Source organism: Colobus angolensis, unplaced genomic scaffold, assembly GCF_000951035.1.
Source record: "Colobus angolensis palliatus isolate OR3802 unplaced genomic scaffold, Cang.pa_1.0 Scaffold111, whole genome shotgun sequence".
Classification (NCBI taxonomy): Eukaryota; Metazoa; Chordata; class Mammalia; order Primates; family Cercopithecidae; genus Colobus; species Colobus angolensis.
In genome coordinates this window covers 3880697-3908381 of record NW_012112142.1, presented here as the reverse complement: position 1 = coordinate 3908381, position 27685 = coordinate 3880697, and positions in this window count along the sequence as shown.

The following is a 27685-nucleotide window of genomic DNA, read 5'->3' as shown; positions in this document are numbered from 1 at the left end:
AGGATGGTCTCGATCTCCTGACCTCGTGATCCGCCCGTCTCGGCCTCCCAAAGTGCTGGGATTACAAGCTTGAGCCACCGCGCCCGGCCTGGTTTTCTTCCTTCTTTTCTTTCTTTCTTTCTTTCTTTCTTTCTTTCTTTCTTTCTTTTTTTTTGTTTCTTTTTTGTTTTTTAAAGTATTTATTTAATCCTTTGAACTCCATGATAAATTTAGGTCAATGACAGGTGATAGAGTTTAATGATGTGGTCCAAACATCCTAAGGAAATAAAAAGTCAAAAATAATTCAACTTGTGGTCAAGATTTACTGACTTTGTGGCATTGAAGAAAAGCCCATTAAGCATTTACTGCATCTCTTTTTCTCCCTAGAGGAAAACAAAGTATTTATCTCTCTGTACCATGATTAGAGAATTGTCACCTTTCAAAAACAATGTCTTGTGTCCCCAGAGCAGGAACATAGCAAGAAAATCACAGAGCAGTTTCTTCTGAACTTCTTGGGAATCATGCAGTCATGCATTTGCTGAGGTATTTCCTATAAATATGCAGGAGTGCACATTTATTGAACGCCAATAGGTGCCAGACACTGAACTGCGCACTTGCCTTACTTTCAGCATTTCAACAGCCTCATGATATATTTTATTACCTTCATTTTCCAGATGAGCACAAGTTTCAGAAAATTTAAATGATTTCTTGGATGTCACAGTTAAAAAAGCTGTAGAGACAGGATTAGAACGTAGACCCATTCAACCATGATAAATTATTTAATGTCTAAAATTACTTATATAAATTTGTGTGTGTGTGTGTGTGTGTGTGTGTGTGTGTGTAGGCAGCCAATGCAAGCCAATCAAGGGGATGGAAAAGAGGATTGTTCTTTTGTCCTAGTGAATGGAAGTGATGTTACACTTTCTAAGTTACGTCCTCAATGAAAAATGAGAAAAAAATCTTTTTCTTCTCTCATTGTCCAAACCCATGGACTGGAATGCAGCTACGCTATCGAGTAATCTTCTACTATGCATATAAGGGCAATTCTTTAGGGATAGGAGACGAACAACATTAAAAGATTTCAAGCTCTTAAAGCTTTTAAGCCATCTTCAGAGGCCTGGAGTCTTATTCAAAATATTCCTGAAAATTTAGTTTGGATTTTCTTTATATCAGACTAGAGCATATTCTACCTAATATAGAGTTGAAGACAGATTAAACATTAATTATCTAAACTACAGTTAAGGGGCTAGAAAAATAATAGAGTAAAACTGAAAAAGTAGGAAAAAATAATAGTAAGTATTAGTTATCTACAAATGTGTAAATTAACAAAAGGTACTCACTCATCTATAAATGAAAACCTAAACAAATCTATAGCAATTAAAGATATTTAACCATTAGAGAAAAAAATCTTGTTGTGTTTAAGAAAGTTATCAAGAAATAGATAACACTTTTCTTATAACACTTCCCCAGGATTTAGAAAAAATGTTAAAGTTTCTCCAATAATTTTATGAAACTAGTATGAGATTGCTAATGATGCTGCAAATATAATAAAACCAGGAAAATTATTGGGCCTTATCATTTATGAAATAGATGTCAAAATAACACAAAGATAATAAACTGATTCATACTGTGTGTGCATTTGTGTGTATGCATGTGTATACAAGGTAAAACAATCTCATAACTAAATATGGTTTATTCTGAGAGTACTAAGAGGATATAAATTTGGAAAACACATTAATGTAATACGCCAAATTGGCAGTATAAAAAACATTGTATCAATGAATGCAGCAGCCATTTAATAAAATTCAAAAATCAACATATGAAAGAAACAATGAACAAAAGTAGTTATAGAAAGTAAATTTCCTAATCTAATTATTACTAAAAAGCAAGCAAATACAGTGATGGCAAACTGTTGGAAACATTTCCTACTTTAGTTATTTCCCCACATATCTGCCTTGAAGCGTGAGTTTAGTTAAATGAATACAAGTAGAAGTTCTATGTGGCAGTTTCCAGGAGCCTTCCATAATACATACGTGGCCCATGATCTTGTTCTTTCTTCTTCTATTCTTCTTTCTCCTTATTGCTGCTGATGTGGAGGATGCCATGAACTAAGGGATGCCAGGGTGGAAAAGGAATGAGTGTTTAACAACATATGGCACCATATCAGTCCCAAACTGATGGCTTCCCCTCCTCTTGAAATGTAAGAAAGAAAGAAACTTCCACTTCATTTAAGCTGCTGTTACCATGACTGCTTTTTCTCAACACTGTACTAGAAAGTATTAACAAATGCAATGAGAGAAGAAAAAGAAATGAGATGGAAACTATCAATAAATAAATTGGTTTTTGAGAATTATATGACTATACACCTAGAAAATCACAGATATTTAAATTACACCATCAACTGCTACAATTTACATCCATATAATTTTCAGAAATTAAAAGAGTTGATAATACCAAGTGTTCATAAAGCAATGGATAAATACAACCCCTTTTGTGTTGTTGGTGGAAGTATAAAATTTTTAAAAACTATTATAGGACAATGTGTAGTTAGAATTCTTTTGACTATAGGCAACAAGAGCCTTATATAAAACTGACTTAATTACCATGGAAATGTACTCTTACCATTAAAATCAGGCTTATAATGAGCAGGGGCTCTACAAGTCTTCCAGAATCCAGTCCTTTCTAATTCTCATTCTGCCATTCTTAATACCTCAGCTGAGATCGCAGATTGGCCTCCTTCTTGGTGTCAGCAACATGGATCTTATCCAGACAGACAATATCCAGAAGAATAAAAAATCTCTATCTTCCTGTGACACAGGAGTAAGGAGACCATTTCCAGACCTATCTTTTGTGAGCATTGGTTATATGCCTATTCCCAAATCAATTACCTGCAAAGAGAATAGATTAGCATATTAATGGGAACAAGATTTTCAACAGGTAAAATTTAGAGACTAATTCAATGGTAATATTTTCAGCTTGTGTGAAGCAATCATTAGAGGAAGAGACTTAAAATACTGGGATGATGGGAAAGAGTAGGACTTATAGGAGCAACATCTGGGAGAAGATGGGAAGCAGTAGATCAGGCACACAGGTGGAGAACTTAGCCCTGAACGTGAGAAGTAATGAGGAAGAGAACAAGGCATCTCCCAGATGAGAGGGGAGACAGATGGAACACAGAAAGGAAAGCAATGAGTTTTATCCTGCTGTGTTTCCAATCAGTTTTTCCCAGAAGGGATACTTGGCCAGGAAAACAGGAAACAGACAGGTGGTCTAAGGTCTGTAGGGTAAAGTTAATATATAGTTGCTTGATTATTCAGTCAAATTTTAGGACCAAAGAAGAAAAAGGAGTAGATTAAAAGCAATTATTGCAAATTTATGAATCACATCAGTTGTCCAGACACAAGTCTGACCTAGATCTTTCCCTCCCTTAGTGAATGGATCTGGAGTACTGCCTGTATGGAGGCCATTCTAAACTCAGCACCAACAAACTAGACCAGAAAATAGTGAAAGGAAAGTCTCCCAGGATGTCAGTACCAAAAGTCAGCTAATGATCATCTACACAAACCCTCTTTCACAGAGGAGAAAAGCAAATCTCACTAGGGTACACAACAGCCCACTATCACTGAATTGTGGATTGGTGATGACTATGCTTCCTTATCCCCTTAGCACTTATGAACATCTAACACATTCAATATTTTTCTTCTTTAATTTCTTTATTACTTACCTCCTCCCACGAGAATGTGATTGCCCTCAGAAGGATTTTTGTCTCTTTTACTTACTGTTGTTACCTCAGCCTTCAAAGTATGTCTGGCATTTGGAAGGCGCCTGATCATTATTTGCTGAATGAATAAATTACATCTTCTCCAGTATACTTTTTACTTCTATATTATACTTTTCATGGAGAGCTCTTGGAAGTGAAGTTGATAGTTGTAAAAACCACCTCCATGCAAATACATTTTTCATAAACTCTGCTTCCTTGTTGGGTACATAAAACTCCAGGGTTGTGCAGAATTCAAATCTAGGACTGCCTGGCTTCAGAGTCACATATTGGATGAATCCAACCCATTCAGTTAGTTTTCTCTGAAAAGGAAACTAAAGAAATTGTTGTGACAATAACAAAACAATGACTTAACAAAAGTAGGAAAGATAAAAAAGAAGGAAAATGGAATCAGTATTATAGGAAAAATGTATAGCGTTTACATAGCAGTGAGATTCCTGGTGTATTTTTTCATGTAGCTACATTTATATATTTATCCACACTGTTATATCTATGTTATAACACCCAAGAGAAATATGGTGGAAAGAATTCACTGGGCCTGTTGCTAGGGGAGTGTTAAGAAAATCACAACTTCCTATGACCCTTCATCTGCTGTAGGAGATTCTCTATTCTCTATTTTTCTCTTTTTGTGTGAAAAAAGATGAGGATGAAAGACTGTGGAGTTGGCAGCTACAAAGAAGAGAGTTGGTAGTTCTTAGGTGAATGAGAGAGGCTTTACGTACTCTCTCTGAAGTGAAATCTATTTTTTTCAGGAGTCATTTCCAGGGAAGGGAAGGAACAACACACTGAATGAGAACACTTCCATTTCTGGGGAGCCAGGTACAACCACAGAAGCAGCTTATGTAACAAAGGGTTTGTTTGTGGAATTAATTAAAGGAATTAAGTTTTATATTTGTGAGAGATGCAAGTGAGCATTTAAAGATTCCCATTGCCTGGGACTTTCCAGTATCATTTTGCAACCCAGATCCTTAATGGCAAATGTATAGATTAGTAGTGTGTGAGAGAAATTTTATATATGTAATAGGATGTCAAATAGGATATGTATTTCTAAAGTTGCTGTTATGATCCAAAACCAAGAACCAATGTACCTCATGTTCTATGTTCAGGGACCCCACCATCTTACTAGCAGGGATTAGGGGGAAGAACCTGTTTAGAAAATGTGTTTCCACCAACTCCTTCCACTTGCCGGCATCATCCTGATCAAAGCAAGAGGAAGGCTGACTGGGGAGAGAGGTACTAAGATTTTGGGAGAGAGTGGAGTTTGGGTATGAAATGAAAGCTCTGTTTTTCGTCTTTTAATGCAAAGTGGGAAACCTCTATGAGAATCACAACAAGATTGACAGAGCCTGCAAGGGGAACCTGGCTGAATGTGTGCTGAGCGGTAGAACACAAAGCTTCTCTTTTGTGCCATCACTGATGCTGAGTACAGTCATAAAGAGTGGGCTCTGGAAGAGCATTGAGAGTCCAAAGCATAGAACTTTATCCTTTTCAGTACTCTTCTTCCACTAGGAGGAAGAAGAACTGTGTCTCTGAAGTTTGGGAAGTATACATAGGCATGGAGTCTGGCCTTGAGCTTTCTGTAGAAGAAAGGCCCATGTCAGCAGCCCTTAAAGGGACAGGGTGAGGTGCACTTGGGGGAAAGATGGTAGTAACCCTATTCCTCTCAATTTTCTGTGATACACCACAGTGTAAAAGAGGACCCCAGTGGTTTCCATAGCTACACAGAAAATTCATGGAGGGTAGCAGAAGAAGATGAGCCGTGGAGCTGCCAGGTGGCTGCCAGTCCAATCTTTTAAGGTTCAATTTAGGGAAAAGGTAATGATGCCTAATCTTCTGTAAAAGGAAACTCCCCTATGGGGATACCTGTAAGTATCTAGGTAAAGGCCAGCTGATAGAATGTCAGAGAAAATGTCTTGCTCCCTATAACATGAAGGGGAACATTCATTCTCTTCTCAAGCCCTAATCAGCAAGTATCCCAATGTTCTTACTTTCTTTTCATCAAAATAGGAGAAGAATAAGACTTTCTTTCCTGTTATCATAGGTGAGAAAAGATACAGAACTCAGAAGAAAATAGCCAGAGAGTACCAAATGCCTAAGGAAGGGAGAGATTAAATAGAGTTTTGGGATCAACAAAAATAAATAAGGAATTCTCTGAGGACTAAGCAATTAATGGTAGAAATCTTTAAATTTTTTTGGATAAAAGAAACCTCCTAAGGAACACTGTTGAATAAAGGCTTGGTACATAAGCAGAGAATCAGGATCGTTTATAAATAATAACAAAGACTAAGATACAAGCAAGTAGCAACCCATAGCAGATAACTGTGGGAAAATCATGGTGTAGGAAACACCAAATAGAGTTAGGATAATTTGGATAATGCAAGAAGAGAAATCAGGCCAGGACCTATGGTACATTGTATTTTCCAAGGATGGACACCACAATAGACTTCATCCCCCATGCTCCATTTACAGTGGCATTGACCATCCTTCCATCAAGTAGTGGAATCCCTGTCCCCAGCACCCCCACCTCCCCCAGGACACAGGGAGACCTTTGTGACTGCTTTGCTCAATAGAATACAGCAGAAGTAATGCTTTGTAACTTCCAAGGCTCGGTTATAAAAATTCTGTTCAACCTTTCTCCCTTAGGACACTTTCTCTGTAAACCCTGATACCTTGATGTGAGAAGGCCAAGAGAAAGTGTATGGAGATGCCCACAACAGGAGACTCAAGCTGAGAGAAACTGAGGCCTCTGGCCCTCAGCTTTCACTGAGCTCCAGCTGACAACCATCATATCACCAGACGTGTGACTGTGCCATGTTGGGAGGGAATCACCCAGTGTCCAATTGATCTGATGCCACATGTAACAGAGAAGAGCCCTCCTCTTTGAGCCCTGCCCAGATTGCTACTCTACACCAAATAAGTGGTGGCTGTTATTTTAAGCCACTAGTTTTTAATTTTTGTGTGTGTGTGGTGTAGGGTGGGAGTTGGTGTTACATAGCAATTGATAACCAGAATAGAACCAAAAAGGGATTATTTACTTAGCCAGAGTTACCTAAGAGATTTCTGCAGTTCCTTTGGCCAAGAAATTGAACGTTTTTATTAGTACTACATTTTGTATTATGTGAGTTTTCTATGATATGTTACCTCCTTAATAAAGTATGTGTAGAACATTTTCACTTCAGTGTGTAGTTCAGGTCATCTCATTAATCCTCTTGGTAGTCTTTATTAAATTCTGAATTAAAAAGCCAGTTTAGTTTTAGTTCAATATATGGAATGGTCAACTTCAAATAACAGTGGTTGAGAACCTGTTTTTCAAAAGTGGTATGGCATGTGAGCAACACTTTTTACAAAATTCTGATTTGCCTGGGCTATGTTTTGACTAAGTGAGTGGCATACAAAAGTTGTTAAGAATTGATATGTGGGTGAAATGACACTGCCTGAAATTTCTTTCCCAAAGCAGAGTGGTACATTTACAAGAAGTATAATCCAGAACCTTCGTGTAACAGTAGTTAGTATGAGGATGCATTAAGTTTTTGTATGTAAAATATGCATAGCACACACAGTATTCTCTTACCAGTAGGTTAGCAAAGAATTATTAAATGCCATTGTGTTCCAATATAGAACTAGACCTAGGAGATATAGCAGGGAACAAAACACAGTGGTCCCTGATGGGACATTCAGATGACAAACAGATATATACAGCTCAGAATGTTGAAAAGTATACAGAAAAATGAAACTGGTAAACAGGATAGCATGTCAGGCTAGGGTGAGGGTGGGTAGGCAAGGCTGCTATTTCATATCAGATTCTCAGGGAAAACCTCTCTGGTATGATAAGCTTTGAACTAACATCTTCTGGAAGGAAGAGCAAATGAGGTAGCCACCTAGGAGAAGGGCATTTCAGGTAAGGGGAACTGCAAGTGTAAATACCAAGAGTAATGTTAGTGTGTTGGAGGGACAGCAAAGACATCAGTGTGTCTTTGAAGGATAAAAAGTACCAAAGGCAGGAGGCAGATCATGTACACGTATAGACTATTGTATAGGCCGTTGCAGAGATTTTAGCTTTTATTGAGTAATTATAGATATTCATATATGTCATGGGCTGAAGGTTGGGGATCTTCAAATTCATATGTTGAACACCTGTATTAGTCTGTTCTCACGCTGTTTTGAAGAAATATCTGAGACTGGGTAATTTATAAAGAAAAGAGGGTTAATTGACTCACAGTTCTGTATGGCTGGGGAGGCCTCAGGAAAATTACAGTCATAGCGGAAGGCACCTCTTCACAGGACAGCAGGGGAGAGAATGAGTGTCAGCAGGGGAAATGCCAGAGGCTTATAAAACCATCAGATCTCCTGAGAACTCTCTCACTATCATGAAAACAGAGTAGGGGAAACCGTCCTCATGATCCATTTACCTCCCACTGGGTGCCTCCCACAACATGTGGGGATTATTTCAATTCAAGTTTAGATTTGGGTGGGGACACAGAGCCAAACCATCTCAACCCCTGACTCCCAATGTGATGATATTTGGAGATGAGGCATTTGGAAGGCAATCTGAATTAGGTTAGGTCATGAAAGTGGAGCCCTTATGACAGGATTAGGGAAAGACACCAGAGCTCACTCGCCTTGGCAGTCACTGAGGAAAGGCCACAAGAGGACACAGCGAGAAAGCAGCCATCTACAAGTCAGAATGAGAGCCCTCTCCAGAACCTGATCCTGCTGGCACCGTGATCATGCACATTCAGCCCCCAGAACTGTGAGAAAATAAATATCTGTTGTTTAATCCACCAGTCCGTGATATTTTGTTATGGTAGCCCAAGCTGACTAAGACAATCTAGCCATAACTACTGTGATATACAGTATAACCACAATGTCAATTAGCTTTAATTCAACACTGAAATATTCTTTTCTAAATACTCTTTTTGTCTTCTCTGATTTCCTCAGTCCACTACTAGCTTTCTGATAACAAAAGTACTAATTGCACAGTTCATTGACTAAAATTGCTTAATAGTCAGTTTCAATTACAATGACGTTTCCAGTTATATTTCTACTATTCTGTTTTTGTGCAAATTTGAGCAAAAATATGAGCTTTGGGAGATATGCCTCTCTCTGCTAGTTGGAATGTCTTCTGTTAAAGTCTTTTGCAAGCTGTGTGACAAAAATTAAAATGAAAAGTCTTCTCTAATATGCATATTACAATTTTATTGGTAGGAATTTTACAGATTGCCCTGGCAGATTCTCACTCGTTATGTAGAACTCTTTCTGTCTGTACTTATTTGTTTGTTTAATTATTAATTATTTTTTCTCTTATCATTCGATGTTTCCCTTACTTAAAACAGGTGGGGTTTGGTGGCTACTGCTGAGTTCATTTTCTCTCTGTTTCTGGCTTGTAGAAGCACTCAGGCACCTTGGAATGGTGGCGTTTTCAAGGATGCAGGGAACCGCTTCCCTTTTTAGAGCCCTCATACCTTAACCTTCTCAACTTTGTCCCTGTTCCTTGGGCCACTTCTTCCTGGCTTGTCACTGCTTCTGATTCTTCTCCTTTTTCATTTGGCATGCCAATGTTTGGCTCGGATTTTTTTCTGGGATTTTTATCAACTTTCTGGAAAATGGGAGGGGCTGTTTATTGTGTCTCACTGAAGACTGGGTTTTTGTTTTTGTTTTTTTTTTGAAGGAAAATAATTGGCTTCTTATCTCCAGAAAAGATACATGCAAGAAACTAACAACCCAACAACCCTTAGCTCTGGGGCTTCCTACTCCCAGCCTTTAAGACTCATCTACTGTGAAGTGAAGGTATAAATGGTGCTTCAGAACCTGTTGCTCTTTAACTTTCAATGATCAGAACAGGCTCTGAAATGTCTTCAATTGCAAATAACAGTGAGATGATGAGTTATCATCTGGGCCCACAATAGACTTCTAAGAATGGGATAATTTATCATTGGGGAAAAGTAAACTTATAATAAAACATGCCTCATCTCATGCAGTACTTTCCACACAGACATAAATGTAACATTTATATCTCAGGGAAATCAGGGCCACAAAAATAAAGTGAATAGATAGTATTATTGAGACTCAAAAATTCATTTTTTCTAATTTTGTTTAATTCTGCATCTTTCATGGCAGCTTTGGTTTTTCTGCTTATGAGTCATAGTAAGAAAATTTTGAAACAAAGCTGACAAGATTTATGAAAATTTCATTCCATTATTTTTTGGAAGAAAGTAGGCATTTGTTTCTCTCATATGTCAGTGTCTCAACTGTGTTGAGCACCACAGCAAAAATGTTGATCTGGTTTACAGAGAGGTAAATAATCTTGTTACATCTGTCCTAGGTAACTTTAAAGAGCAACTATAATTCTGAATTTTAGAGTCAAACAGAACTGACTGTAGCTCTTATTCCCAGTGTAGACTTGAACCACTTACTTAAACTAATTAAGCCTCAGTTTCTCTCTCTGAAAAATCAAAATGATATTCATGCCTGCCTCTTAGGGATACTATAAGAATTGCCTGAGGAAATGAAACATAAAGCACTTAGCAGCATACCTGGCACAGAGCAAATTATCAGTAAATGTTGGATAATATTAGAATTGTTATTGTTATGATTATTGTGCATTTCCATTGCTTGTAACTAATGAATAGTGACATAACAAAGTGCTTTCCTCCATAACCAAGTGTAAACTTTAGTTGTGTTATTTAGGCTTTCTTATACCTCATATAATTTCCTTACATGTAGATTTCTTATACATATAGTGAAGTATAACAGCTATTTTGGATCATCATTTTACTGTCCAAATGATAATATTTAATGACAGAGGTTCTGTGACTTGGTGGGTCTCCAATCACAAGTCTGAATTAGAACAGGCCCTTCAGATGGTGGAAGTCTGCTCCTCTTCTCCCTTCATGACACAGCCTCACTCTCCATGATTACCATTCATAATCAGAAATGACATCAGAAATATGTCCTAAAATAATGCATACCGACAATAACATCATGATATACAACCTTTCATGTCGAGGGCACGAAAATTTGACTTTAGTGATTTTCAAACACAAATAACTGCCGTTCTGTTCCTGTCCTTTCTATCTAATAATTAAGACCTTAATGCATTTTCAATAGTAATAGGCCCCAGTTATTAGTGTTCTACTAGTGATAAATTACTTAAATATATATTGTTTTCTTTATTCTTCAGGAAATGAAACTGACACTTAACTGAGTTTAAAAAAATGTCTTGACCAAAATCAAAAATCAGTAAACAGTAGGTAGGACTGCCAGGTTTAACTCTTGCTCATCAGGCTCAAAGGAAGCGGCCCTAGCCAACATGCATGCTTGTACAACATATGGACCATTGCTGAGAAAGATTTTTCAGACAGCCATTGTAGGCAAAATTATTCCCCCAAATGAACAATACCAAACTGTGGTATATATGGTGCTGCTTTCCTTTCCCCATGCATAATCCAGGTGGTGGTCGACCCATAGGGGCTGCACCTAGTACTCCACAGACTGCCTACAAATTCTACAGAATAAATAGTAGAACAGCTTGATGGATTCTTGTGAATTTACACACCATGCCAAAATTTCCAGCAACCTAACTCCACCGGTTTCTGTGTTAGTTGACATGGGGCAGAATATTTACACTGTTGATTTCTACAAGAGGTAATAAGAGCTATGTAGCAATAAAGGGTCATTTAGGTCATCTATTGGGCTGAACTTACTTTTTAAAACTTGTGGGCAAGGTGCATTCTTAACAATCTTGAAATAAACTCAGCTGTATTTGATATATGGGGAAGCCACAGGAGGTGGTATATAATGGAGTGGCTATGGGCATTTGCTAGGGGTTGTTTTATTTTGCACATGCATGTAAAGCTCAGAGCAAATGCAGTTTGTATTCCAAAAATGACATACAGGTTTACAAGAATTTGGTCCTTAACATGAACTAAGGCATCTTTTGTGCTTCATATTTAGTATTTAGACAGAGAAGTTAATTTTGAAAAATGTAATGTAGTTTTTTTTTTTTTTTTCTTTGAGATGGAGTCTTGCTGTGTCGCCCAGGCTGGAGTGCAGTGGCGCAATCCGGTTCACTGCGAGCTTCACCTCCTGGGTTCATACCATTCGCCCACCACCACGCCCGGCGAATGTTTTTGTTTTTTGTTTAGTAGAGATGGGTTTTCACTGTGTTAGCCAGGATGGTCTTGATCTCCTGACCTCATGATCCACCCACTTCAGTCTCCCAAAGTGCTGGGATTACAGGCGTGAGGTAATGTAGTCATTTTTAATAACTGTTTTGCTAAAATAGTTGTGATCTATACAGGAAGCACTGTCTTCTAAATTGTGTGAGGTATGTACTGTCTTCAGTTTATACTTTCAGAGCACAGTTTCAACGGCTGTCTACACACACACACACACACACACTCACACATGCACACACAATTCTCAAGGTTGATGGTTAAGAAATAAATACTAATGACTTGGCTCTTCTGCAGCATAGCTTCTCTGCTAAACCTCTTGGGTCTAGTTCTTGGGTGTACCATACTTAGAATTCCTTCCCAGAGCAGTTCAATCTTCTTGATATGGTGCTAGTTAGCATAGCTTCGTGGTGAATATGTCCCACAAGTGACATGACTAAAATGAGACAGACCAAATCCACAGTTATCAGCCACTAATAATCCTGTCAAGGCAAGCCTTTGCTTCGAACCTTGAAAATTGTACTTGATACATCAAGATGACTTTATAGAACTGTAGTAAATTTTTTCTACTACAGTGAATACTACTCATGCGATATACATATTTTGATATTTTGTTGTTGCATTTTAAGTGGCTGTGTTTATTTACAGCAGAAAAATATCACATGATCTTTCCTATATGGATATACCATTGAAAGTGCTCCATCCCAAGTCATTCCTTTCCGTGATTTTCTATCTCAGTTCCTTTTTTGGTTTACTTTATATTACTCACTCATCACAATTTGTATGTACTTTATTTCTTCATTTTATATAGTTCCATTGGATACAGAATATGTCTGTTTTATTCGCCATTGGATCAAATATAAATAACAATGTAAAGGCCCTCAATAACTATCTGTTTAATGAATGAGTGAATAAAGAAATGAATGGATGAAATAAAAGATAGGTATTAACAACTGAAGCAATCACCTCTTTAGCTCTGCAAATACTTTTTGAGAAGGCCAGCAAGAGGCAGTCTTTCTAATATTTTAAAATATTTTTCCACAGACAACTGGGCTGCAAATGGTAGACTTTGGATGAAATCATTGGGGAACGGGAGGAAAGGAGTGTGACTAAGTATGGGAATTATGTTTGTTTCAATCTGCCCTAGTAAGTTCAAATTTCATACTGAGGTGGGGACAGGATAGTCTTTATTTTAAAAAAGAAAAGAAAAGCAGTTTTGTAATCTTTAGGCTAGTCTCTAGAACGACTATGGGCATTAGCAAAATCCTTGATCTGGAAGCCAGCCTTGAGGAGGTTCCTTTTGTGAGTCTTGTCCTCTCATAGCAAAGATTTGGAGATTCCAAGCAGGCCTCAGTAGTCTGTGCAAGTGCTAATGTATGAATCAAAAAGGTGCCTGCTGACTATCACCTCCATGCTATTGACTTTAGAGTCAATATGCACAGAAAGCAAAAGGAAAGAAAGGTACTGGACAAATTAAACTGTAATAATATTCCTCAGGCCTTTATCCAAAGTGAAAGGACTTAGAAACAAAGTCAAATATCACATGTTCTCATTTATAATTGGGAGCTAAACAATGGGAACTTATGAACATAGAGAGTGGAATAATAGACCCTGGAGACTCCAAAAGGTAGTAGGGTGGCAGGGGACAGGGAGGTGTGGAGGGTGGGGGTAGGTGGTAAAGGCTGCAAAATCACCGATTGGGTAAAATGTTCACTATCTGGGTATACTAAAAGCCCAGAGTTCCCACTATGCTACATATGCATGTCAGATATCTGCACTTGTACCTCCTAAACATAAAAATTTTTTTAAATTAAAAAAGTAATAATCATTATCCTCAGGGAAAATGTGAGCTTGCTCACTATATTAAGTAAATGCTCATATTAAATTTGAAACACTTTGTGAAAAGGTGTTTAGCTTTTTAATTTTGCTTTTTTATATTTTTGCAAACAAGATTTAAACAGGTATCCAATGATTTAAATTTACCAGTATATTGCAGTATTATTTATGCTAAAAAATTAGACACAAATTGATTTTCTAAGAATCTGAAAATGGTTCAATGACTTGTGATACATCCTTATGATAGAATGTTAGGAAAGTTATGAAGAGGGAAGCCCATGTTTCCCAGTCCCCATGTTCTCACTGTCACTTTCCATCACTCTCACACTTGGCCTTGTAAGAAGCCCTTGCCCTCCTCACTACCTGTACTCCACAAGGTCAGAGGAGTTACTAAACTCATTGGTACAAGTCTGATCTTCATTAGCTCACATTTTTCAGTAGTGTGGAATTCCTTTACCTCACAGGTGGAGACACAGTTTCAGCCTCTATTTCATTCTCTCTCTTTTCCTTGGGTTGCGCTCTTTGGAGAACTGAAAGAAAGTTAGTGAGATTCTTCCCTGGGTCTTTTCTGCATGTAAAAGCACACCTAGCTCAGGATCCATGGATTGCCTGCTTGCTGTTCAGAATATATATCTTAAAAACCTGATAAGGCAATGTCTTTCTATATAATTCTTCATTTTTCAGATTGTAGTTATTTGTGGATCTCTGTTTTCCAAATAACTTAAGAAACTTTATTGAGTTCCTCAAATGTCTAAATAGATATTAATTGAACTTGCATTAAATTTTTAGAAGAACATAGGTAGCTTCATCTGTGTAATATAAATGACATCTATACACAATCATAAGATGTTTTTCTATTTGTCTTTTATTAATGTTATAGTTTCCTCCAAGAAGATCTTATGCTTTCTAAATAAAGTTAATACTTACAATTTTTGCTGTGTTTGTACATGATTTTTATTAATTCTTTTTCTGGTTGCTTATTGCCAGTGCTGTATAACTTTGTAGGTTAATTTTATTTCTGGCAGTATTTCTAAATGTTTTTATTAGTTCTTAAACATTCTTGATTTTGTTTCATTTTCTAGATAGTCATATGCCATGTGTAAATAATCCATGACTTGTCTGCAACCTTAAAGAAAAGCAATATATAATTCACATTTTCTCCTATACTATACTGGAAGTGAGGAACCTATGATGTTTTATAAAAGCAATTATATCTTCCAACAGTTTATCAGAAGCACTATATTTTGGGGAAAATAAGGGTGGTAATATATGTCAGTCCACCTAACTCCTTGGTTTTGTTATTAATTGATTAAAAGTCAACAATCACAAAGGAAAAAGAAGAGAAAAAAATAACTTGGTAGTAGAGAGAGCAGGCACATATTTCATGCAGAAGGAATTTTTCAAATATAAACTTAATCTGCTCCCTCTTTCCTATCATATCCTGTTTCAAAGCATACAGAAAGTGAGCTGCCATCCAAGAATTTGAGGTATCTCTTCCTCTCCTGGAAAGAAAGGGGGAAAGAGGTTGAAAGCATGACTTTCTTTATTGAATGAATGGATTCTGCCAAAGCACCCAGCCTGAAAGCAGAGAGACAATGCCTCACCACAAGAGGTCTTTTGGGACATGCGTGTGGAATTGTGAAATTTCTCTGTAGTGTGGCTAAGCAGCTGGGTCATTCTAGCAGGACCAGGGGGAAAAGGGTAACACCGTGAGGTGAGCACAGTCCCATTCTGATCCCAAAGAAAAGTGCTTTAGTTCCTCTGTAACTATCCCTCCCCACCCTTCTATACCCCAGACAGGGGGTTCTTATTGTCTACACACACACACACACACACACACACACACACACACACACACACACACACATTCTTCAGAATACAGATAAGGCACTGTGAGCTTGATGTTTGCCCTGAGTCAAGAAATTAAATCAAGATACTGCTTTGAACATTGGTCTGTCATTATTGGTGCGGTTTTGCTCATTGTTTCTACAGAGACATTAGAGTTCAACCATCTGCCTTGACCTTGAACTTTTTAAAATTACATCTATTTTCACAATTTTTGGTATTCCAGTCTTAGCTCTGTTCTACTGTGGCTATGGGTTCTGGTCTCTGCTGGCTGTCTCCTTGGCTGACGTGCTTGTTTTGGCTCCATGGATTCCTGCTAGCTTCTTACTCATCCAGTGGTTGAGGTGAAGGTTGAAGGACTCTCTACATCCACATTTCTGCCATATTCTCTAACTATTCAATATGCTTTCTAACTTCCATGAATCAACCGACCTCGCCATCGAATGTAAGCATGGGAGTAGGGGGTAGTTTTCAAAATAGATTCATACTAAGTTAAAAAATTAACTATTATCTCTATTATGTCTATTCTAAAATGAAGATGAGACTGCTTTGGAGAGAGAAACTTTAATTAACCTCCCCCATCCCTCTAGAAAGATTCTTATCTCACGCATCTTTTTATGGTGCAAAGAGAAAGACTCAACTATTAACTGAATATGATCCTCAAGAACGCTACAGGTCAGTTTTGAAAGGTTTTTTTAAATGAAAAGAAATACAATAATCTCTGTAAGTGCTTTTCATTTTCCAGTTCAAATCTAATGATTTTATTTTTTTGAAAAGTAGATATTTTACTTTAGAGTTGTACCAGTAGAAAATGAAGTAAGAAGAGTAGTATTGGTAATGGAGAAAAAAAATAGTATAATTTACTTTACCTAGAAAGAGAGTATTTCTAAGGATAACAAATCAATTCATTTCAGACTGATCACAAAGAAGAACCCCCAATATACTTCATGCTTAATTCTTTAGGATCTAAGTTTCAATTATGTAAGAATCATATAGAAAGGTTATCTGATTAACAAGACAGAGAAAAAGAAACATTCCCGTTCACTATCTTCTTTCTTACCCACTTTCACAAACACTACATGATAACTGATTCTTGCCAATATAATTCTACTTAATCATTTTTATGAGAATTAGGTGGCCAAACTTTTCATCAAACATCTACTAAATATTGGGAAAATACAGGCTTCATAGTCATATTTAATTTAGTAGTCTACAAAAGGATTATATGAAAACTGTGTTTATATATGCAGAGCAAATGGAAGAAATGGGGATATATATTTTCCTAGTAGTCTGTGGTGGCATCGAATTTAACCTTGGGATACCTGGAATAAAATGCCTTGTGATGGGAAGAATCGAGAAATTAACTCCAATTACTCACTTCATTTAGAATATATAATATCTATTTCACTTAAAATTAAAGCACATATATATTTTTGGTCTTGTGCTTAAAAAACACAAAAGAAAAAGCTGAACATATTAGGAATTAAGAAACCTATTTATTATTTTTTAAAGGAGTTGTTGGAAATCACTTACAAATTTGGATCATGATCTAGGTTGAGTAACATATTTCTACATCTAGATTACTGTTATCTGTGAATCTAATTTATGATAACCTTCCAGGTTACCTGTGGCTAAGAGATCTCTTTTGCTCAGTGGCACCTTGCTAACTGGCTGCCTTTTGGAGGCAGAAAGCTGAATTTGTTAATATGAATAACACACTGGGAGGCTATGAACAGTCAAGACAGAGTAACGAGCCTCAATCTAATTTTTATCTTCCTGTCATCCTGGATAGATTCCCTAAGAGACAATAATGAAAAGTGCAGAGAAAAAATTCCTACCAGATGAGAACAGTAAATTGTGTTTTGACAGCCAGCTTTGGACTTTGTCTCTCCTCTTCTAAGTAATCATACAAAGAATGTGTGAGCTGAGGAGTATGAGATGACATTTTTCTGAAACTGATAATGAACATGGAGCCAAAACTGCAACCCAAGGTCACAGATAATGGAAAATACACCATAGGCATTTTCATTGCCTTTATGTTTTTAATGATGTCCTCATTGTCTCTTACTGGGTTTGTGTTTTGTGTTCTTTTTACAGTTGCTTATGTTTCCTGCTCTTTGCCATTTGCTCTAAGGCTGCCACTAGCACTTCCATAAAATATCTTAATGGCCCCCCACAGGGCTTTGGTACTGAAGGGTCTGCTAATGTTTCCATGATGACCCTGGTCTTGAAGATCTTTATATCACAGTCATCTTAATTTGCATTAGACCACGGGGAACATGTCACGTAGGTCAGTCTTGGAAGCACTGTTTTTGGTTTGTGTGAAAAAATTTATAGCTTAAATTTCTCAGCAGTTGTGTAGCGCTAGAGCACTGAATCTAGTTACAGTAGCATTTGCTGGAGTTTTAGCTGAGTAACTTTCCATAAAAGTTAATTGGAATTACCTGAATGGAGCCTCAGGCAATGCTTTGAAAATAGAGACTAACCTTGTAATTGCCTTGTTCTCCTTTCACCTTCTCCTCTTGCCTTAAATAGTAGTACTGTAGCTGATAAGCTAGAATGTCATCTTACAGATGAAGACAGAATGACATAATAATTAAAAATAAACTACACTTTGGTTTAATAAAGGACTCCAATATAAATACAAGACAAAGCAAATGTTTTGAAATGTCAGGGTGACCTAGAGCAGTGATAATAGAAAGATGCAGATGCCCATGGCACGAGCCCCTGGGAACAGATACCATCCCAGCATGGTGGTCTCTCACTTGACTTGGACTCAAAGGAAATTAGATACTACTTGAAAAAATATTTGCAGTCCATTCTCTTTTTATAAAATATAATAGCTGTTTCAAAAGTTTTATTTAAATCCCAATTTAAAGAATCAAGAAAAGAGTAGAGAATACAAGGAAAAAGACCAGTAATACCCACATTTACACATTGTTTGAATTTGAAAACATATTTTAGTATTTAATTATTCTTTGACTCATCACAACAATATTGTGATTCACTAATAAAATACTTATTTTCAAGCTAAATAAGGAAATGATCTTCTGGCAGCATGAACACTGCATACAAAACTGGATTCAAATCCTGCCCTATCACTTTCTAGGTGAGGGTTTGGGGGAAGTTACTCTATTTCTATGAACTTGCAAATAAACAATGTAGTGTCACCTTTACAGGACAGTTATAGGGAGTGAATGAGATTTATGCATAACCTCACGCAATCCTAGCACATAGAAGGCAGGTAGAATGTTCTAGCCCCTTGGTTTTTTTTCCTTTAAGAATACGAGGACTCACTTACCATCTCATAGATGGTTAATAGTGGAGATTAAATTAAAAAATGAGTGTTCTGACTTTTGGCCTGAATTTGTTACCTTTCATACCTTGTTGATTATAATTAAAGATAATTTGTCAAATATTCACACATAATTTTGCTTTAATTTACTCATTTTCTAATCAAATAAGAAAGTATGGTAGCCGAAGAATAATAATCTAGTACTAAGCATTATGGGAAAAACAGGATAGAGAAATTTCTTTCCTTCCAAATGAATTTAAGAAAATTTGAGGAAATCAGAAAAATTACTACTATCTGCCAAAATTCATGGAAAATAATATGTAGCATCTGCCACAAAGTCCCACAGAAAACAAAAATCTAGGATGTGAAATGTGAAGTAAAGAGAGTCAAACTATGTAGATAACAAATTTGACCTTTCCTTCTTAATATCTAAGTCACTCTCTAGTGAGTTAGTGATTTGATCGTATTACCCATTTTATTCACAGAAATGCACCTCAGGATGTGTTCTAAAGAAACTACTTCAGAAAATCTTCAATTTGTAGTATAGCCAGATGTCTTGGTTTGCCTGGGACAGTCTCTGTTTAGGTCTGTTATTCTGGTGTAATTTTTAATAGTTCCACCTTTTCACTCTCAAAGGTGTCCATATTTAACATGTATGATAAATTACATGGTCATTCTATTAATTAAGGACACAAGCTCCTGTCATTAGAATATATAGGGTTCTGTCATAATTCTAAACCCAATACCAGGCATCATAGTCGTTTTGCCTGTTGAGGTTCATTACTCCTTGACACAATCCAACTTCTAGAGATCGTGGAATAGGAAGCGAGGCTGAGATTGAATATCAGGTCTGGTACAAAAGAATGCGTAGTTTATAGAAGCACAAGGAAGAGCATCACTGTTGGATACATCCGCTACATCAAAATTAAAGCATTAAAAAGCATTAACATCTTAAAAGAGTTTCTAGTAAAGAAAGTTAAATAATAAAGAGCAGAGTATCTGAACAGAGCATTCAGATGATGGAAGTCAGCCGCAAGTCGGACCCAGTTACATGTACTCAGAGGCTCAGGTTTGAAGTACACATGCAATTGTTGACAAAATTGTCAACGTTGTAAACAGCCACATCACTTAGTCCTATGAACCATTTTGATTAAGGTTCTGGAAAAGCTTCCTGTTAGATTGTGCCTGGCAAAATGTATCATGCATTTGGTTCAATGTAATTGGTTGTTTGTCTTAGTTTCTTGGAGTAAATAGATGAAATCCTGTATACTAGTTGCATTACTAGGTTGAACCATACGAAATTGTTGCTTTCCAACCATTTGGACTTAAAAAGTGGAATTCCATCTGGTTTAACTTAATATAACATTTAAAAGATAGGATAAGGAAGAGAGGGGCTTAATTCAGCAGAGTAAATGATCTTGAAGCATTACTGAGTGTGAGAGGAGTAGAAGACAGGGACTGAGCACCTATTTCTACATGCCAAGGAAGTGTGCTGAATGCTTGGGATCAGACTGGAGCTAAACGTACACACGGCCTCTTCTATCTATCATGGAACAGTCTATTGGGAACATAAATTAAGAATTCGCCCTCTAGATATTTGTCTTGTGTTTAAAGATGAATTCGGATGAAGCAGCTGCTCTTCCTCCTTTTCTCTTATGTTTAATACTTTCTTCCTCTTCTCCTTTCCAGCTTTTATTCAATTCCAAAATATTTTTGTACTAATTTCCATTCACATTTCTTGCTCCGTCTGAAAGTCTAAGCTCATATTGCTCTAATAAACTTATTTTTCTATGGCTTGTATTAGTTACCTGCTTTGAGATCTGTGCCTTCTTCTCCCCAAAGCACATAAGTTCTTTGAAGACAGAATATGGGAACTCTTAAATGTAATTAACGTGTCCTTGTAGTCATTGTATTCCTGGCCTTAAATGTTGCTCAATAAATTCTCATTGACGCAAATGGTAACCAGTGCATATTGGTGATGGCATCTGGACTATTGTCTGAGCCTCAGCAAATCCAATAATATAGATAAATATAGATGTAACAATTACTATTCACCATTTAGAAATTAAATATAGTCACTACACATTATATTTGAAATCAATTAAAATAATTTGCCTTTCTCATGTGTGTGGCCTTAGTTTCTTCACATCAAAAAATTATTTTTTACTGCTTAAAATGAAAATAAAACAATTATCCATTTAACTCTTGGTGTTTGCCACTTTTTTATGCAATCATATGAGAAACATAAAATTTTGTTAGATGGTATTAAACATAAGGAAACCTTTCCATAAAAAGCTATAGTGACTTTAAGAAACAATTTTTCTCTTGCTTCTTTTCCTGAGAAGAGACCTTGAATCCAGAACCTGAAGGTCACTCTTGGTTGTCCTAAGATGTCATGGAAATGAGGACAGCCAAGAAGCTGGACGGTCACCAAGAGATTTGCTAATGTACAATTTGTCTGGCTTCCTGCATTTTGCAATATTTTCATAACAATGTATCCACTTGAAGAACATAATAGATAATAACCAGCAATTTACCACATAAAACGAATAAAAACTGACCTATATGTCTACATGGAGGAGGAGAGGGGAATTACACACACATATACACACACACACACGCACACACACACATTTCTTTGCATTTAGTTTAGAATTTGCCATAATACTGACAGATTCATTTATGCCTTTTTCTACCATAAATATACAGTACATATAATACATTATATATATAATATATGCATACTATATATGTTCAGTATGCTTATTTAGACAGCTTATTATTTAAACCAGTAATATTAATAAGTGCATATATTCTCCTCTAAATACAGTATTTCTAACAATGTTTTCAGAACATGCATTAAGTAATAATCTTTGAATATGTTAAATGTGCTGTATACAGAAATTCTCCAAAATAATTAGCATGGGGCTACTCCTAAGCCTAGGGAAAGCAAAACCTAGACTTTGGAATTGAGGAGCAAAACAGGTTTAACAAAGTAGGTTGCTTGCCCTTAGCAGAGTACTGTCTGTGGTTCCTATGATAGATGGGTGGGTTGTGCTAGAGGCTGAAGGCCAGCGCGTGCTGTCAGGGAAAGGCCATGATAACTCAGGGCTTTACTCTGCTTCTTGCTAGTGTTTAGGTGAAAGGTATCAAAGTGATTCACAAAGTAATCATTTTGCTGCCTAAGAATATGGAACTTAGCTCTAGTAATAAATTCTACTTTGGCATCTGGAGACCACTTTCTAAACAATTCTCTGTTTAGAGCACCAGATAGTGAGGTTTTTAAAGGTGCTTCTCTGCTTCTCTGCTATAAGCTCCAGGTCAGAGGTGAATATGCATGTCTGCTCTGCTCTTTGTCTCCCAGCATCAGGCCAGTACTTGACCCATCGTACATTATCAATAATTGTTTGTGAGCTTAATTTAACTCAATGTGGAAAACGAGTCCATCTTAATTTTCTTTATAACCTTAAATTAGAGCTTTCCATCTACTGAAGGAGGAAAGATCATAAATGAAGTGAAAGAATAGCAAAATGGGAGGAAATAATCAGATTTGCAATTATTTCGGTCTGAGCTAATACTTGCTAAGTGTTATTATTAATGTTCCAGGCAATTTTCTAGGAAGGTAGGTACTCATCTAACCCATCTGACAGATGAAGAAATTGAGGCACAGAAAGTTTAAGTGATTTGCCTAAGGTCACAACACAAGTGCCAGGGCCAGGATTTGATCTAGGTAATAAACAGAGCCTGCACCGTTAACTGAAAAGTTAGTTTCCTCCAGACTATTATGCTATCAAGTTAGGTTATAAAAGCATCTAAGGGAAAGGAAAACGTGTTTGAAGAAGGTTGACAAATTTTGCAAATGTATACAACACTGAAAAAAAGTAAAGTCTAAGACTTCACAATAATAATTCTGCTTTCAATGCTGGGATTAATAGCAATTCTGCTTCATATGCTGAGAGTTAATCAAGTATAAAAAATTCAGCATGATAGGTGAGCTCCAGATGAGTTACCGCTTGACACAAGCACATATGTACATTCATTCAACAGCAAACACAAACACATTGAGCAGCTCCCATGTTCAAGGCAATGTGCTAGTGACGTGGGCAGGAAGTACAGCTTTTCAGACCTGAAGGGCACCGAGAGGTATATGAATAGCTGCAGTGCAAAAGAGCAGCATAAATAGCATGATTTGGAGAGGGAGATAATTGTTCCCCCTGTGGGGACCTGGACATTTGGAGACCGTGGGACTGCTCGCAGCAAGCTGCTTGTAACAGGCAAGGAACATTCAAGAGAAATACCCAGTAGTATAACTCAATTGGTGCATACAGTGCATGAAGCAGATGAAGGATTTACAAGATGCCAGCCCTGTTGATGAAGATGTGGAATGCCAAGGCAAGGTAAGGGAAGGGTATGCATGTAGGTAGGTGTGACCGTCTTATCTTCTTATGCATTATTTTTCTATCTTCCAGCCTCCTATCAACCATTTTTTCGTCCAAATATAGTTGACTGCTACTTGTTGGTGTAAACAATTACATCACAATTGTGATGGAAAGAACAAGGACTTTGACATGCGATAGACCTCTGTAGGAATCCAGGCTCCATCTCTCTCTGTAGCTCTGAGATCTCAAAAAAATTATTTGATATCCATGGATCTTGATTTCTTTATCTGTGAAATTAGCATAATATTATCATAACCTGAAGAATTATTATGAAGACTAAAATAAACTCAATAAACTCAAACCACAGTGTCTTGCTTCATAATTATTACTGAATGTTCATTATTTACCTAACAGTATGACTATCATCCTGTAACGAATGGAAAGCTACTGAAAATGTTTTAGGCAAGTGAGTAAGACAGTTGATAACTATATCTTGGTTTTGATTTCTATATAGAGCAGAAAAGAGGCTTGATTTTTGACTTAAAGAATTCATCAGTAGGTAGTGATATATAATATTTAGTAATCTACTTCTATTGCTGTTGCTCAGATTTGTGGAACACAAGTCACTCTGCAATTACATTGCAAGTACCAAGAATTTAAAGAGATTTGGTCTGATTCCCTCCCCCTGGGCATAGGCATAGTCAGGGACTACCAGTCTTCTGTGTATAAAGGCACTGGGCTGTCTGGAAAACATTTTTCTGTTACACAACTACTGTCTTACACTTCTCTCCTGCTTCTTATTAATAAATATACTAATAGAAACTACGAAAACTAGTACGGGCAAAATACCCTTGGACTACCTTGTGGGGATTCTGCTGTGCCTATTATGGTTAATTGTTTCATGCACACATGTACATGGTCAGGATAGACAGACGGCCACATCTGTTCTTATCATTAGTCTCCAGAATAGCTAAAAAGACAAAAGAAAAGTAACTACAGTCTCAACATGATGAGTCATTGCATGTTAGGGGTTGAAGAGAAAACATCGGGGATGTGGGGGGTTTAGAAATGAGGACACGTGAATCTTACGGCAGAAGTACAATTTTCTAGGCTATTGATATAATATCCATATACTGAACACCTACTTTCCTATTTCTTCCCTATATTTTTACTTCTAAGCATAACTAAAGATTTACCTTAGTGTCTTTCTTTCAGACTTCAAGCCTCCAGAGATTTTAAGGGTATATATTCCTTTTTTTTCTTATGGTTTTAAGTTTCTGGAATTTTTTCTTCAGAGTTGAATGGACAGAGCCACTTATCACTCCATGCTTTTAGCCTGTCCAAGTCTGTCTAAGCACTCTTTGTGAATGCCCCTTCAACACCCCAACTATCCCTATGTCAGCAGATTTTATCCTCTTAATGCAGATGCCCTCTTCCGGGTCACTGATGTATAAAGCGAACAAAAATCCGTCTTAATATTTATCCCTGTAGCAGTCCATTAGTTAGTCCTGACCAGTTACCATTCTCAATTCCCTTCGATCTTAGTTATTCAAACTACCTTCCTCCCCATTCAAATATCTTGTTCCTTCACACCTTAATTGCTGACCTTGTAAATCAGTTTTTTTGTATTCCATTACATTAAGAAATGTCTTAAATTCTGGGGAAATGATATGTTCATTGCTCTTACTCCCTCTACATAAGTGCTTCACGACCCTTGTTCAAGAACATTTTATCAGTTTTATAATGCATAGCCTCTTTTAGTGAATTAACATTCTCTCTTTTAATACACTCATTTTATATATACTCTTTCCTCTTTAGTTTCCCTTTTAGAAAAAGCAATAATTTCTGTGTATTTTACTTGCTATGTTTTAGTATACATAACTCTATCATTTAAAAGATTAGCATATATTTTAAATATTTTCAATGTATATTGATTTCATATTTTAAAATGAAAATATATTTTACAAGTTAATGTTATTTACCTGAATTTGCTGATAAGCCGTGGAAGATAAACTGCTTTCTGAGAATCACATTTCATGGACTATACGAATGTTTTTGTCAGTGAGCCATTTCTAAAGATTTATCTATCATCTGTGTGTCAGCCAGGGTTCTCCAGAGAAACACCATCAGTAGATATGCATAGATACACAAGAGAGGATTTGTTATGGGACTTGGCTCACATGATTATGGAAGCTGACAAGTCCCACAATATGCCACCTGCAAACTGGAGAACAGGGAAAGTTGGTGTTCTAATTCAGTTTGAGCCCAAAGACTTAAGAACCCTGGATGGGGTGAGTAGGGGTGAGGTTTCATGTAAGACTAGGAGTCCAGAGGCCCAAGAACCTGGGGTTCCATTGTCTGTGTGCGTAAGAGGATGCATGTGCTCCAAAAGAGGAGGCAAACTCACTCTTCTTCAGCCATTTTGTTCCATTGGAACCTAGGAGGAATTGAATGATGCCCACTCACATTTGTGAGAGTAGGTCTTTTTTACTCAGATTTAAATGCTAATCTCTTCCAGAAACTCCCTCATACACACACCCAGCAATAACACTTTACCACCTCTCTGGGTATCCCTTAACCCAGTTAAGTTGACACATAAAATTAACCATCACAATCTAATAACTGTAAATTGCCTAAGAAACATTGGCTAAATTTTACTATTGATGAGCTTGAAGCATTCACTTATCTTTAAGAGACCATACTCTTCTTGGTGACTAAACCAAGCTTAGAAGTCCTTAGTAACAAAATTTTTGACTTGAAAACTCTTTTTTAGGTCTGAGTATAGTTGACTGCTACTTGTGGTGTTCCTGAATTACAGTGTTGACCGTTAAATGGTTTATTGATGTTCTGAGCATCAAGGTAAAAAACCAAAATTTATTTTTGACCGTATTAGTACTCACAGAAACACTGTACAGATTGTTCATATGTATTATTTAAGATTTTACATCATCATCATCACCCTGTAGATAACACAGATGACTTTAGGTTGGGTTTAATAATGTATTGATTCTGATTGTAAGGACGTAGAAATTTCAGTCAATTTTAGGTCACATATAGCTAATATCCACCACAGGAAACATAATTAATGCTGAGAAAGTAGAAAGTTTCCTCATACTGATTGAACTTTTAAAAAACAACTACAATAAGATGGCCGAATAGGAACAGCTCCGGTCTGCAGCTCCCAATGAGATTGATGCAGAAGGCAGTGATTTCTGCACTTCCAGCTGAGGTACCCGGTTCATCTCATTGGGACTGGTTGGACACTGGGTACAGCCCAAGGAGGGAGAGGTGAGCAGGGTGGGGTGTTACCTCACCAGGGAAGCGCAAGGGATTGTGGAATCCCCTCTCCTAGCCAAGGAAAGCCATTAGGGACTATATCACGTACTCTGGCCCAGATACTGCACTTTCCCCATGGTCTTCACAACCCGCAGACCAGGAGATTCCTTCCAGTGCCTACACCACCAGGGTCCTGGGTTTCCAGCACAAAACTGGGTGGCCTTTGGGCAGACACCGAGCTAAGTGCAGGAGTTTTTTTTCATACCCCAGTGGCACCTGGAACACCAGAAAGACAGAACCTTTTACTCCCCTGCAAAGGGGGCTAAAGCCAGGGAGCCAAGCAGTCTGGCTAGGCTGGTTCCATCCCCAAGGAGCCCAGCAAGCTAAGATCCGCTGGCTTGAAATTCTCACTGCCAGCACAGCAGCAGTCTGAGCTCGACCTGGGACACCCGAGCTTGGTGGGGAGAGGGCCATCTGCCGTTGCTGAGGCATGAGTAGGTGGTTTCACCATCACAGTGTAAATAAAGCCACCAGGAAGTTTAAACTGGGTGGAGCCCACCACAGCTAAGCAAGGCTGCTGCTGCCAGACTGTCTCCTCTGGGTAGGGCGTCTCTGAAAAAAAAGGCAGCAGCCCCAGTCAGGGACTTATATATATAAACCCCACCTCCCTGGGACAGAGCACCTGCAGAAGGGGTGGTTGTGTGTGCAGCTTCAGCAGACTTACACGTCTCTACCTGGCAGCTCTGAAGACAGCAGTGTATCTACCAGCACAGCGTTTGAGCTCTGTTAAGGGACACACTACCCCCTCAAGTGGGTCCCTGACCCCTGTGTATCCTGACTAGGAAACACATCCCAGTAGGGACTGACAGACACCTCATACAGGAGAGTTCTGGCTGGCATCTGACAAGTGCATCTGACAAGTGGGACACAGCTTCCAGAGGAAGGAACAGGCAGCAATCTTTGCTGGTCTGCAGCCTCCACCAGTGACACCCAGACAAACAGGGTCTGGAGTGGACCTCCAGCAAACCCCAGCAGACCTGCAGCAGAGAGGCATGACTCTTAGAAGGAAAACTAACAAACAGAAAGGAATAGCATTGATATCAACAAAAAGGACATCCACTCA